Genomic DNA, 12,994 nt, shown 5'->3' with positions numbered 1-12,994 from the left:
CCTTGGGAATGAGAGGCAGAGGAGGAAACACATAAACCGACTGGTACACCCACGGTGTTACTAGAGCGTCCACAGCGATCGCCTGAGGGTCCCTTGACCTGGCGCAATATCTTTTTAGCTTTTTGTTGAGGCGGGACGCCATCATGTCCACCTGTGGTCTTTCCCAACGGTTTACCAGCATTTGGAAGACTTCTGGATGAAGTCCCCATTCTCCCGGGTGGAGGTCGTGTCCCGGAATGAACACTGCTGTCAGTGCTAACACATGATTTTCCGCCCATCGGAGAATCCTTGTGGCTTCTGCCATTGCCCTCCTGCTTCTTGTGCCGCCCTGTCTGTTTACGTGATGTTGTCTGATTGGATCAGTACCGGTTGGTTCTGAAGCAGGGGCTTTGCTTGGCTTAGGGCATTGTAAATGGCCCTTAGCTCCAGAATATTTATGTGAAGCGAAATCTCCTGATTTGACCACAGTCCTTGGAAATTTCTTCCCTGTGTGACTGCACCCCAGCCCCGAAGGCTGGCATCCGTGGTCACCAGGACCCAGTCCTGTATTCCGAATCTGCGGCCCTCTAGTAGATGAGCCCTCTGCAGCCACCACAGCAGCGACACCCTGGTCCTTGCCGACAGGGTTTTCCGCTGTTGCATCTGGAGATGGGACCCGGACCATTTGTCCAACAGGTCCCACTGGAAAGTCCTTGCGTGGAACCTTCCGAATGGAATTGCTTCGTACGAAGCTACCATTTTTCCCAGGACTCGTGTGCATTGATGTACCGACACCTGTCCCGGTTTTAGGAGGTCTCTGACTAGAGATGACAACTCCTCGGCTTTTTCCACTGGAAGAAACACTTTTTTCTGGTCTGTGTCCAGAATCATTCCCAGGAACAGAAGACGTGTCGTCGGGACCAGCTGTGACTTTGGAATATTGAGAATCCAGCCGTGCTGTTGTAGCACTTCCCGAGAAAGTGCTACCCCCACTACCAACTGTTCCTTGGACCTCGCCTTTATCAGGAGATCGTCCAAGTACGGGATAATTAAAACTCCCTTCTTGCGAAGGAGTATCATCATTTCGGCCATTACCTTGGTAAAGACCCTCGGTGCCATGGATAACCCAAACGGCAGCGTCTGGAACTGATAGTGACAGTCCTGTACCACAAATCTGAGGTACTCCTGGTGAGGAGGGTAAATGGGGACATGCAGGTAGGCATCCTTGATGTCCAGAGAGACCATGTAATCCCCCTCGTCCAGGCTCGCAATAACCGCCCTGAGCGATTCCATCTTGAACTTGAACTTTCTGATATACGTGTTCAAGGATTTTAAATTTAAGATGGGTCTCACCGAACCGTCCAGTTTCGGTACCACAAACATTGTGGAATAGTAACCCTTTCCTTGCTGAAGGAGGGGTACCTTGACAATCACTTGCTGTGAATACAGTTTTTGGATAGCCACCAACACTGCCTCCCTGGCAGAGGGAGTTGCTGGTAAGGCAGATTTTAGAAAACGGCGGGGGGGGGACGTCTCGAATTCCAGCCTGTACCCCTGAGATACTACTTGAAGGATCCAGGGATCCACCTGTGAGAGAGCCCACTGTGTGCTGAAATTTCTGAGACGGGCCCCCACCGTACCCGGGTCCGCCTGTGAAGCCCCAGCGTCATGCTGTGGACTTACCGGACGCGGGGGAGGACTTTTGCTCTTGGGAACTGGCTGTATGCTGCAGCTTTTTCCCTCTACCTTTGCCTCTCGGCAGAAAGGATGCGCCTCGAGCCCTCTTGTGTTTATGGGGCCGAAAGGACTGTACTTGATAATACGGTGCTTTCTTTTGCTGTGGGGTAGCCTGTGGCAAAAATGTCGATTACCCAGCCGTAGCTGTGGAAACGAGGTCTGAAAGACCATCCCCAATGCTCTACTGTCAGCAAAATATTGTCCCTATCCAGGGTATCAATATTATCCGACAGGGTATCTGACCACGCAGCAGCAGCACTGCACATCCATGCTGATGCAATCGCTGGTCGCAATATAATGCCCGTGTGTGTATTAGAGATGAGCGGGTTCGGTTTCTCTGAATCCGAACCCGCCAGAACTTCATGTTTTTTTTCACGGGTCCGAGCGACTCGGATCTTCCCGCCTTGCTCGGTTAACCCGAGCGCGCCCGAACGTCATCATGACGCTGTCGGATTCTCGCGAGGCTCGGATTCTATCGCGAGACTCGGATTCTATATAAGGAGCCGCGCGTCGCCGCCATTTTCACACGTGCATTGAGATTGATAGGGAGAGGACGTGGCTGGCGTCCTCTCCGTTTAGAATAGATTAGAGAGACACTTGATTTACTAATTTTGGGGAGCATTAGGAGTACTCAGTACAGTGCAGAGTTTTGCTGATAGTGACCACCAGTTTTATTTATAATCCGTTCTCTGCCTGAAAAAAGCGATACACAGCACACAGTGACTCAGTCACATACCATATCTGTGTGCACTGCTCAGGCTCAGGCCAGTGTGCTGCATCATCTATTATCTATATATAATATTATATATATCTGTCTGACTGCTCAGCTCACACAGCTTATAATTGTGGGGGAGACTGGGGAGCACTACTGCAGTGCCAGTTATAGGTTATAGCAGGAGCCAGGAGTACATAATATATTATATAGTGAGTGACCACCAGACACACAGTGCAGTTTATTTAATATATCCGTTCTCTGCCTGAAAAAAGCGATACACACAGTGACTCAGTCAGTCACATACCATATCTGTGTGCACTGCTCAGGCTCAGGCCAGTGTGCTGCATCATCTATATATATTATATATCTGTCTGACTGCTCAGCTCACACAGCTTATAATTGTGGGGAAGACTGGGGAGCACTACTGCAGTGCCAGTTATAGGTTATAGCAGGAGCCAGGAGTACATAATATTATATTAAAATTAAACAGTGCACACTTTTGCTGCAGGAGTGCCACTGCCAGTGTGACTAGTGACCAGTGACCTGACCACCAGTATATATAATATTAGTAGTATACTATCTCTTTATCAACCAGTCTATATTAGCAGCAGACACAGTACAGTGCGGTAGTTCACGGCTGTGGCTACCTCTGTGTCGGCACTCGGCAGCCCGTCCATAATTGTATATACCACCTAACCGTGGTTTTTTTTTCTTTCTTTATACATACATACTAGTTACGAGTATACTATCTCTTTATCAACCAGTCTATATTAGCAGCAGACACAGTACAGTGCGGTAGTTCACGGCTGTGGCTACCTCTGTGTCGGCACTCGGCAGCCCGTCCATAATTGTATATACCACCTAACCGTGGTTTTTTTTTCTTTCTTTATACATACATACTAGTTACGAGTATACTATCTCTTTATCAACCAGTCTATATATTAGCAGCAGACACAGTACAGTGCGGTAGTTCACGGCTGTGGCTACCTCTGTGTCGGCACTCGGCAGCCCGTCCATAATTGTATATACCACCTAACCGTGTTTTTTTTTTCTTTCTTTATACATACATACTAGTTACGAGTATACTATCTCTTTATCAATCAGTCTATATTAGCAGCAGACACAGTACAGTGCGGTAGTTCACGGCTGTGGCTACCTCTGTGTCGGCACTCGGCAGCCCGTCCATAATTGTATATACCACCTAACCGTGTTTTTTTTTTCTTTCTTTATACATACATACTAGTTACGAGTATACTATCTCTTTATCAACCAGTCTATATATTAGCAGCAGACACAGTACAGTGCGGTAGTTCACGGCTGTGGCTACCTCTGTGTCGGCACTCGGCAGCCCGTCCATAATTGTATATACCACCTAACCGTGGTTTTTTTTTCTTTCTTTATACATACATACTAGTTACGAGTATACTATCTCTTTATCAACCAGTCTATATATTAGCAGCAGACACAGTACAGTGCGGTAGTTCACGGCTGTGGCTACCTCTGTGTCGGCACTCGGCAGCCCGTCCATAATTGTATATACCACCTAACCGTGGTTTTTTTTTCTTTCTTTATACATACATACTAGTTACGAGTATACTATCTCTTTATCAACCAGTCTATATATTAGCAGCAGACACAGTACAGTGCGGTAGTTCACGGCTGTGGCTACCTCTGTGTCGGCACTCGGCAGCCCGTCCATAATTGTATATACCACCTAACCGTGGTTTTTTTTTCTTTCTTTATACATACATACTAGTTACGAGTATACTATCTCTTTATCAACCAGTCTATATATTAGCAGCAGACACAGTACAGTGCGGTAGTTCACGGCTGTGGCTACCTCTGTGTCGGCACTCGGCAGCCCGTCCATAATTGTATATACCACCTAACCGTGGTTTTTTTTTCTTTCTTTATACATACATACTAGTTACGAGTATACTATCTCTTTATCAACCAGTCTATATATTAGCAGCAGACACAGTACAGTGCGGTAGTTCACGGCTGTGGCTACCTCTGTGTCGGCACTCGGCAGCCCGTCCATAATTGTATATACCACCTAACCGTGGTTTTTTTTTCTTTCTTTATACATACATACTAGTTACGAGTATACTATCTCTTTATCAACCAGTCTATATATTAGCAGCAGACACAGTACAGTGCGGTAGTTCACGGCTGTGGCTACCTCTGTGTCGGCACTCGGCAGCCCGTCCATAATTGTATATACCACCTAACCGTGGTTTTTTTTTCTTTCTTTATACATACATACTAGTTACGAGTATACTATCTCTTTATCAACCAGTCTATATATTAGCAGCAGACACAGTACAGTGCGGTAGTTCACGGCTGTGGCTACCTCTGTGTCGGCACTCGGCAGCCCGTCCATAATTGTATATACCACCTAACCGTGGTTTTTTTTTCTTTCTTTATACATACATACTAGTTACGAGTATACTATCTCTTTATCAACCAGTCTATATATTAGCAGCAGACACAGTACAGTGCGGTAGTTCACGGCTGTGGCTACCTCTGTGTCGGCACTCGGCAGCCCGTCCATAATTGTATATACCACCTAACCGTGGTTTTTTTTTCTTTCTTTATACATACATACTAGTTACGAGTATACTATCTCTTTATCAACCAGTCTATATATTAGCAGCAGACACAGTACAGTGCGGTAGTTCACGGCTGTGGCTACCTCTGTGTCGGCACTCGGCAGCCCGTCCATAATTGTATACTAGTATCCAATCCATCCATCTCCATTGTTTACCTGAGGTGCCTTTTAGTTGTGCCTATTAAAATATGGAGAACAAAAATGTTGAGGTTCCAAAATTAGGGAAAGATCAAGATCCACTTCCACCTCGTGCTGAAGCTGCTGCCACTAGTCATGGCCGAGACGATGAAATGCCAGCAACGTCGTCTGCCAAGGCCGATGCCCAATGTCATAGTACAGAGCATGTCAAATCCAAAACACCAAATATCAGTAAAAAAAGGACTCCAAAACCTAAAATAAAATTGTCGGAGGAGAAGCGTAAACTTGCCAATATGCCATTTACCACACGGAGTGGCAAGGAACGGCTGAGGCCCTGGCCTATGTTCATGGCTAGTGGTTCAGCTTCACATGAGGATGGAAGCACTCAGCCTCTCGCTAGAAAAATGAAAAGACTCAAGCTGGCAAAAGCAGCACAGCAAAGAACTGTGCATTCTTCGAAATCCCAAATCCACAAGGAGAGTCCAATTGTGTCGGTTGCGATGCCTGACCTTCCCAACACTGGACGTGAAGAGCATGCGCCTTCCACCATTTGCACGCCCCCTGCAAGTGCTGGAAGGAGCACCCGCAGTCCAGTTCCTGATAGTCAGATTGAAGATGTCAGTGTTGAAGTACACCAGGATGAGGAGGATATGGGTGTTGCTGGCGCTGGGGAGGAAATTGACCAGGAGGATTCTGATGGTGAGGTGGTTTGTTTAAGTCAGGCACCCGGGGAGACACCTGTTGTCCGTGGGAGGAATATGGCCGTTGACATGCCAGGTGAAAATACCAAAAAAATCAGCTCTTCGGTGTGGAGGTATTTCACCAGAAATGCGGACAACAGGTGTCAAGCCGTGTGTTCCCTTTGTCAAGCTGTAATAAGTAGGGGTAAGGACGTTAACCACCTCGGAACATCCTCCCTTATACGTCACCTGCAGCGCATTCATAATAAGTCAGTGACAAGTTCAAAAACTTTGGGTGACAGCGGAAGCAGTCCACTGACCAGTAAATCCCTTCCTCTTGTAACCAAGCTCACGCAAACCACCCCACCAACTCCCTCAGTGTCAATTTCCTCCTTCCCCAGGAATGCCAATAGTCCTGCAGGCCATGTCACTGGCAATTCTGACGAGTCCTCTCCTGCCTGGGATTCCTCCGATGCATCCTTGCGTGTAACGCCTACTGCTGCTGGCGCTGCTGTTGTTGCCGCTGGGAGTCGATGGTCATCCCAGAGGGGAAGTCGTAAGCCCACTTGTACTACTTCCAGTAAGCAATTGACTGTTCAACAGTCCTTTGCGAGGAAGATGAAATATCACAGCAGTCATCCTACTGCAAAGCGGATAACTGAGTCCTTGACAACTATGTTGGTGTTAGACGTGCGTCCGGTATCCGCCGTTAGTTCACAGGGAACTAGACAATTTATTGAGGCAGTGTGCCCCCGTTACCAAATACCATCTAGGTTCCACTTCTCTAGGCAGGCGATACCGAGAATGTACACGGACGTCAGAAAAAGACTCACCAGTGTCCTAAAAAATGCAGTTGTACCCAATGTCCACTTAACCACGGACATGTGGACAAGTGGAGCAGGGCAGGGTCAGGACTATATGACTGTGACAGCCCACTGGGTAGATGTATGGACTCCCGCCGCAAGAACAGCAGCGGCGGCACCAGTAGCAGCATCTCGCAAACGCCAACTCTTTCCTAGGCAGGCTACGCTTTGTATCACCGCTTTCCAGAATACGCACACAGTTGAAAACCTCTTACGGCAACTGAGGAAGATCATCGCGGAATGGCTTACCCCAATTGGACTCTCCTGTGGATTTGTGGCATCGGACAACGCCAGCAATATTGTGTGTGCATTAAATATGGGCAAATTCCAGCACGTCCCATGTTTTGCACATACCTTGAATTTGGTGGTGCAGAATTTTTTAAAAAACGACAGGGGCGTGCAAGAGATGCTGTCGGTGGCCAGAAAAATTGCGGGACACTTTCGGCGTACAGGCACCACGTACAGAAGACTGGAGCACCACCAAAAACTACTGAACCTGCCCTGCCATCATCTGAAGCAAGAAGTGGTAACGAGGTGGAATTCAACCCTCTATATGCTTCAGAGGTTGGAGGAGCAGCAAAAGGCCATTCAAGCCTATACAATTGAGCACGATATAGTAGGTGGAATGCACCTGTCTCAAGTGCAGTGGAGAATGATTTCAACGTTGTGCAAGGTTCTGATGCCCTTTGAACTTGCCACACGTGAAGTCAGTTCAGACACTGCCAGCCTGAGTCAGGTCATTCCCCTCATCAGGCTTTTGCAGAAGAAGCTGGAGACATTGAAGAAGGAGCTAAAAGGGAGCGATTCCGCTAGGCATGTGGGACTTGTGGATGCAGCCCTTAATTCGCTTAACAAGGATTCACGGGTGGTCAATCTGTTGAAATCAGAGCACTACATTTTGGCCACCGTGCTCGATCCTAGATTTAAAGCCTACCTTGGATCTCTCTTTCCGGCAGACACAGGTCTGCTGGGGTTGAAAGACCTGCTGGTGACAAAATTGTCAAGTCAAGCGGAACGCGACCTGTCAACATCTCCTCCTTCACATTCTCCCGCAACTGGGGGTGCGAGGAAAAGGCTCAGAATTCCGAGCCCACCCGCTGGCGGTGATGCAGGGCAGTCTGGAGCGACTGCTGATGCTGACATCTGGTCCGGACTGAAGGACCTGACAACGATTACGGACATGTCGTCTACTGTCACTGCATATGATTCTCTCAACATTGATAGAATGGTGGAGGATTATATGAGTGACCGCATCCAAGTAGGCACGTCACACAGTCCGTACTTATACTGGCAGGAAAAAGAGGCAATTTGGAGGCCCTTGCACAAACTGGCTTTATTCTACCTAAGTTGCCCTCCCACAAGTGTGTACTCCGAAAGAGTGTTTAGTGCCGCTGCTCACCTTGTCAGCAATCGGCGTACGAGGTTACATCCAGAAAATGTGGAGAAGATGATGTTCATTAAAATGAATTATAATCAATTCCTCCGCGGAGACATTGACCAGCAGCAATTGCCTCCACAAAGTACACAGGGAGCTGAGATGGTGGATTCCAGTGGGGACGAATTGATAATCTGTGAGGAGGGGGATGTACACGGTGATATATCGGAGGGTGAAGATGAGGTGGACATCTTGCCTCTGTAGAGCCAGTTTGTGCAAGGAGAGATTAATTGCTTCTTTTTGGGGGGGGGTCCAAACCAACCCGTCATATCAGTCACAGTCGTGTGGCAGACCCTGTCACTGAAATGATGGGTTGGTTAAAGTGTGCATGTCCTGTTTTGTTTATACAACATAAGGGTGGGTGGGAGGGCCCAAGGACAATTCCATCTTGCACCTCTTTTTTCTTTTCTTTTTCTTTGCATCATGTGCTGATTGGGGAGGGTTTTTTGGAAGGGACATCCTGCGTGACACTGCAGTGCCACTCCTAGATGGGCCCGGTGTTTGTGTCGGCCACTAGGGTCGCTAATCTTACTCACACAGTCAGCTACCTCATTGCGCCTCTTTTTTTCTTTGCGTCATGTGCTGTTTGGGGAGGGTTTTTTGGAAGGGACATCCTGCGTGACACTGCAGTGCCACTCCTAGATGGGCCCGGTGTTTGTGTCGGCCACTAGGGTCGCTAATCTTACTCACACAGCTACCTCATTGCGCCTCTTTTTTTCTTTGCGTCATGTGCTGTTTGGGGAGGGTTTTTTGGAAGGGACATCCTGCGTGACACTGCAGTGCCACTCCTAGATGGGCCCGGTGTTTGTGTCGGCCACTAGGGTCGCTTATCTTACTCACACAGCGACCTCGGTGCAAATTTTAGGACTAAAAATAATATTGTGAGGTGTGAGGTATTCAGAATAGACTGAAAATGAGTGTAAATTATGGTTTTTGAGGTTAATAATACTTTGGGATCAAAATGACCCCCAAATTCTATGATTTAAGCTGTTTTTTAGTGTTTTTTGAAAAAAACACCCGAATCCAAAACACACCCGAATCCGACAAAAAAAATTCGGTGAGGTTTTGCCAAAACGCGTTCGAACCCAAAACACGGCCGCGGAACCGAACCCAAAACCAAAACACAAAACCCGAAAAATTTCTGGCGCTCATCTCTAGTGTGTATATATAGCTTTTAAGGTAGCCTCCTGCTTTCTATCAGCAGGATCCTTTAGGGCGGCCGTATCCTGAGACGGTAGTGCCACCTGTTTTGATAAACGTGTAAGCGCTTTATCTACCCTAGGGGATGTTTCCCAACGTGACCTATCCTCTGGCAGGAAAGGGTACGCTGCCAATAACCGTTTAGAAATTATCAATTTCTTATCGGGGGAAGTCCAGGCTTCCTCACACACCTCATTTAATTCCTCAGATGCAGGAAAAACTACTGGTAGTTTTTTCTCACCGAACATAATACCCTTTTTTGTGGTACCTGGGGTACTATCAGAAATGTGTAATACATTTTTCATTGCCTCAATCATGTAACGGGTGGACCTATTGGAGGGTACACTAGTCTCATCGTCGTCGACACTGGAGTCGGTATCCGTGTCGACATCTGTGTCTGCCATCTGAGGTAGCGGGCGTTTTAAAGCCCCTGATGACATTTGAGACGCTGGAACAGTCACAAGCTGAGTAGCCGGCTGTCCTATGTCGTCAAACCTTTTATGTAAGGAGCAGACACTGTCACGTAATTCCTTCCATAAGTCCATCCACACAGGTGTCGACCCCTCAGGGGGTGACAACACATTTACAGGCATTTGCTCTGCCTCCACGTCATTTTCCTCATCATACATGTCGACACAGCGGTACCGACACACAGCACACACACAGGGAATGCTCTGACAGAGGACAGGACCCCACAAAGCCCTTTGGGGAGACAGAGGGAGAGTATGCCAGCACACACCAGAGCGCTATATAACAGAGGGATATCACTATACAGAGTGTTTTCCCCTATAGCTGCTTGTATTATATATATACTGCGCCTAAATTTAGTGCCCCCCCCCCTCTCTTTTTTACCCTTTCTGTAGTGCAGGACTGCAGGGGAGAGCCAGGGAGTGATCCTTCCAGCGGAGCTGTGAGGGAAAATGGCGCCAGTGTGCTGAGGGAGATGGCTCTGCCCCTTTTTCGGCGGGCTTTCTCCCGCTTTTTGTGTTATTCTGGCAGGGGTAATTTACACCTATATAGCCTCTGGGGCTATATATGGTGTCAGTTTTGCCAGCCAAGGTGTTAATATTGCTGCTCAGGGCGCCCCCCCCCCCCCCCAGCGCCCTGCACCCATCAGTGACCGAAGTGTGTGGTGTGCATGAGGAGCAATGGCGCACAGCTGCAGTGCTGTGCGCTACCTTGGAGAAGACAGAAGTCTTCAGCCGCCGATTTTCCGGACCTTCTTGCTTCTGGCTCTGTAAGGGGGACGGCGGCGCGGCTCCGGGAACGGACGACGAGGTCGGGTCCTGTGTGCGATCCCTCTGGAGCTAATGGTGTCCAGCAGCCTAAGAAGCCCAAGCTACCACCACTTAGGTAGGTTCGCTTCTTCTCCCCTTAGTCCCTCGCTGCAGTGAGCCTGTTGCCAGCAGGTCTCACTGTAAAATAAAAAACCTAAACTATACTTTCTTTCTAGGAGCTCAGGAGAGCCCCTAGTGTGCATCCAGCTCGGCCGGGCACAGAAATCTAACTGAGGCTTGGAGGAGGGTCATAGGGGGAGGAGCCAGTGCACACCAGATAGTCCTAAATCTTTCTTTAGATGTGCCCAGTCTCCTGCGGAGCCGTCTATTCCCCCATGGTCCTTACGGAGTCCCCAGCATCCACTAGGACGTCAGAGAAAATAAGAATTTACTTACCGATAATTCTATTTCTCGGAGTCCGTAGTGGATGCTGGGGTTCCTGAAAGGACCATGGGGAATAGCGGCTCCGCAGGAGACAGGGCACAAAAAAGTAAAGCTTTACTAGGTCAGGTGGTGTGCACTGGCTCCTCCCCCTATGACCCCCCTCCAGACTCCAGTTAGGTACTGTGCCCGGACGAGCATACACAATAAGGGAGGCATTTTGAATCCCGGGTAAGACTCATACCAGCCACACCAATCACACCGTACAACTTGTGATCTAAACCCAGTTAACAGTATGACAACAGAAAGGGCCTCTTAAAGATGGCTCCTTAACAATAACCCGAATTAGTTAACAATAACTATGTACAAGTATTGCAGATAATCCGCACTTGGGATGGGCGCCCAGCATCCACTACGGACTCCGAGAAATAGAATTATCGGTAAGTAAATTCTTATTTTCTCTATCGTCCTAAGTGGATGCTGGGGTTCCTGAAAGGACCATGGGGATTATACCAAAGCTCCCAAACGGGCGGGAGAGTGCGGATGACTCTGCAGCACCGAATGAGAGAACTCCAGGTCCTCCTTTGCCAGGGTATCAAATTTGTAAAATTTTACAAACGTGTTCTCCCCCGACCACGTAGCTGCTCGGCAGAGTTGTAATGCCGAGACCCCTCGGGCAGCCGCCCAAGATGAGCCCACCTTCCTTGTGGAGTGGGCTTTTACAGTTTTAGGCTGTGGCAGGCCTGCCACAGAATGTGCAAGTTGAATTGTGTTACAAATCCAACGAGCAATCGACTGCTTAGAAGCAGGTGCGCCCAACTTGTTGGGTGCATACAATATAAACAGCGAGTCAGATTTTCTGACTCCAGCCGTCCTTGCAATGTATATTTTTAAGGCTCTGACAACGTCCAACAACTTGGAGTCCTCCAAGTCGCTAGTGGCCGCAGGCACCACAATAGGTTGGTTCAGATGAAATGCTGATACCACTTTAGGGAGAAAATGCGGACGAGTCCGCAGTTCTGCCCTATCCGAATGGAAGATTAGATAAGGACTTTTATAAGATAAAGCCGCCAATTCAGATACTCTCCTGGCAGAGGCCAGGGCTAGTAACATAGTCACTTTCAATGTGAGATATTTCAAATCCACCTTTTTCAATGGTTCAAACCAATGGGATTTGAGGAAATCTAAAACTACATTTAGATCCCACGGTGCCACCGGAGGCACCACAGGAGGCTGTATATGCAGTACTCCCTTGACAAAAGTCTGGACCTCAGGGACAGAGGCCAATTCTTTTTGGAAGAATATTGACAGGGCCGAAATTTGAACCTTAATGGATCCCAATTTGAGACCCATAGATAATCCTGATTGCAGGAAATGTAGGAAACGACCCAGTTGGAATTCCTCCGTCGGAACCCTCCGATCCTCGCACCACGCTACATATTTTCGCCAAATGCGGTGATAATGTTTCACGGTGACTTCCTTCCGTGCCTTAATCAAGGTAGGAATGACTTCTTCTGGAATGCCTTTCCCTTTTAGGATCTGGCGTTCAACCGCCATGCCGTCAAACGCAGCCGCGGTAAGTCTTGAAAAAGACAGGGACCCTGCTGTAGCAGGTCCCTTCTCAGAGGTAGAGGCCACGGTTCGTCCGTGAGCATCTCTTGAAGTTCCGGATACCAAGTCCTTCTCGGCCAATCCGGAACCACTAGTATTGTTCTTACTCTTCTTTGCCGTATGATCTTCAATACCTTTGGTATGAGCGGCAGAGGAGGAAACACATACACTGACTGGTACACCCAAGGAGTTACCAGTGCGTCCACAGCTATTGCCTGTGGATCTCTTGACCTGGCGCAATATTTGTCCAGTTTCTTGTTGAGGCGAGACGCCATCATGTCTACAATTGGTCTTTCCCAACGGTCTATTAACATGTTGAAGACTTCTGGATGTAGACCCCACTCTCCCGGATGAAGATCGTGTCTGC

Source organism: Pseudophryne corroboree, chromosome 4, assembly GCF_028390025.1.
Source record: "Pseudophryne corroboree isolate aPseCor3 chromosome 4, aPseCor3.hap2, whole genome shotgun sequence".
Classification (NCBI taxonomy): domain Eukaryota; kingdom Metazoa; phylum Chordata; class Amphibia; order Anura; family Myobatrachidae; genus Pseudophryne; species Pseudophryne corroboree.
This window is presented reverse-complemented; position numbering follows the sequence as displayed.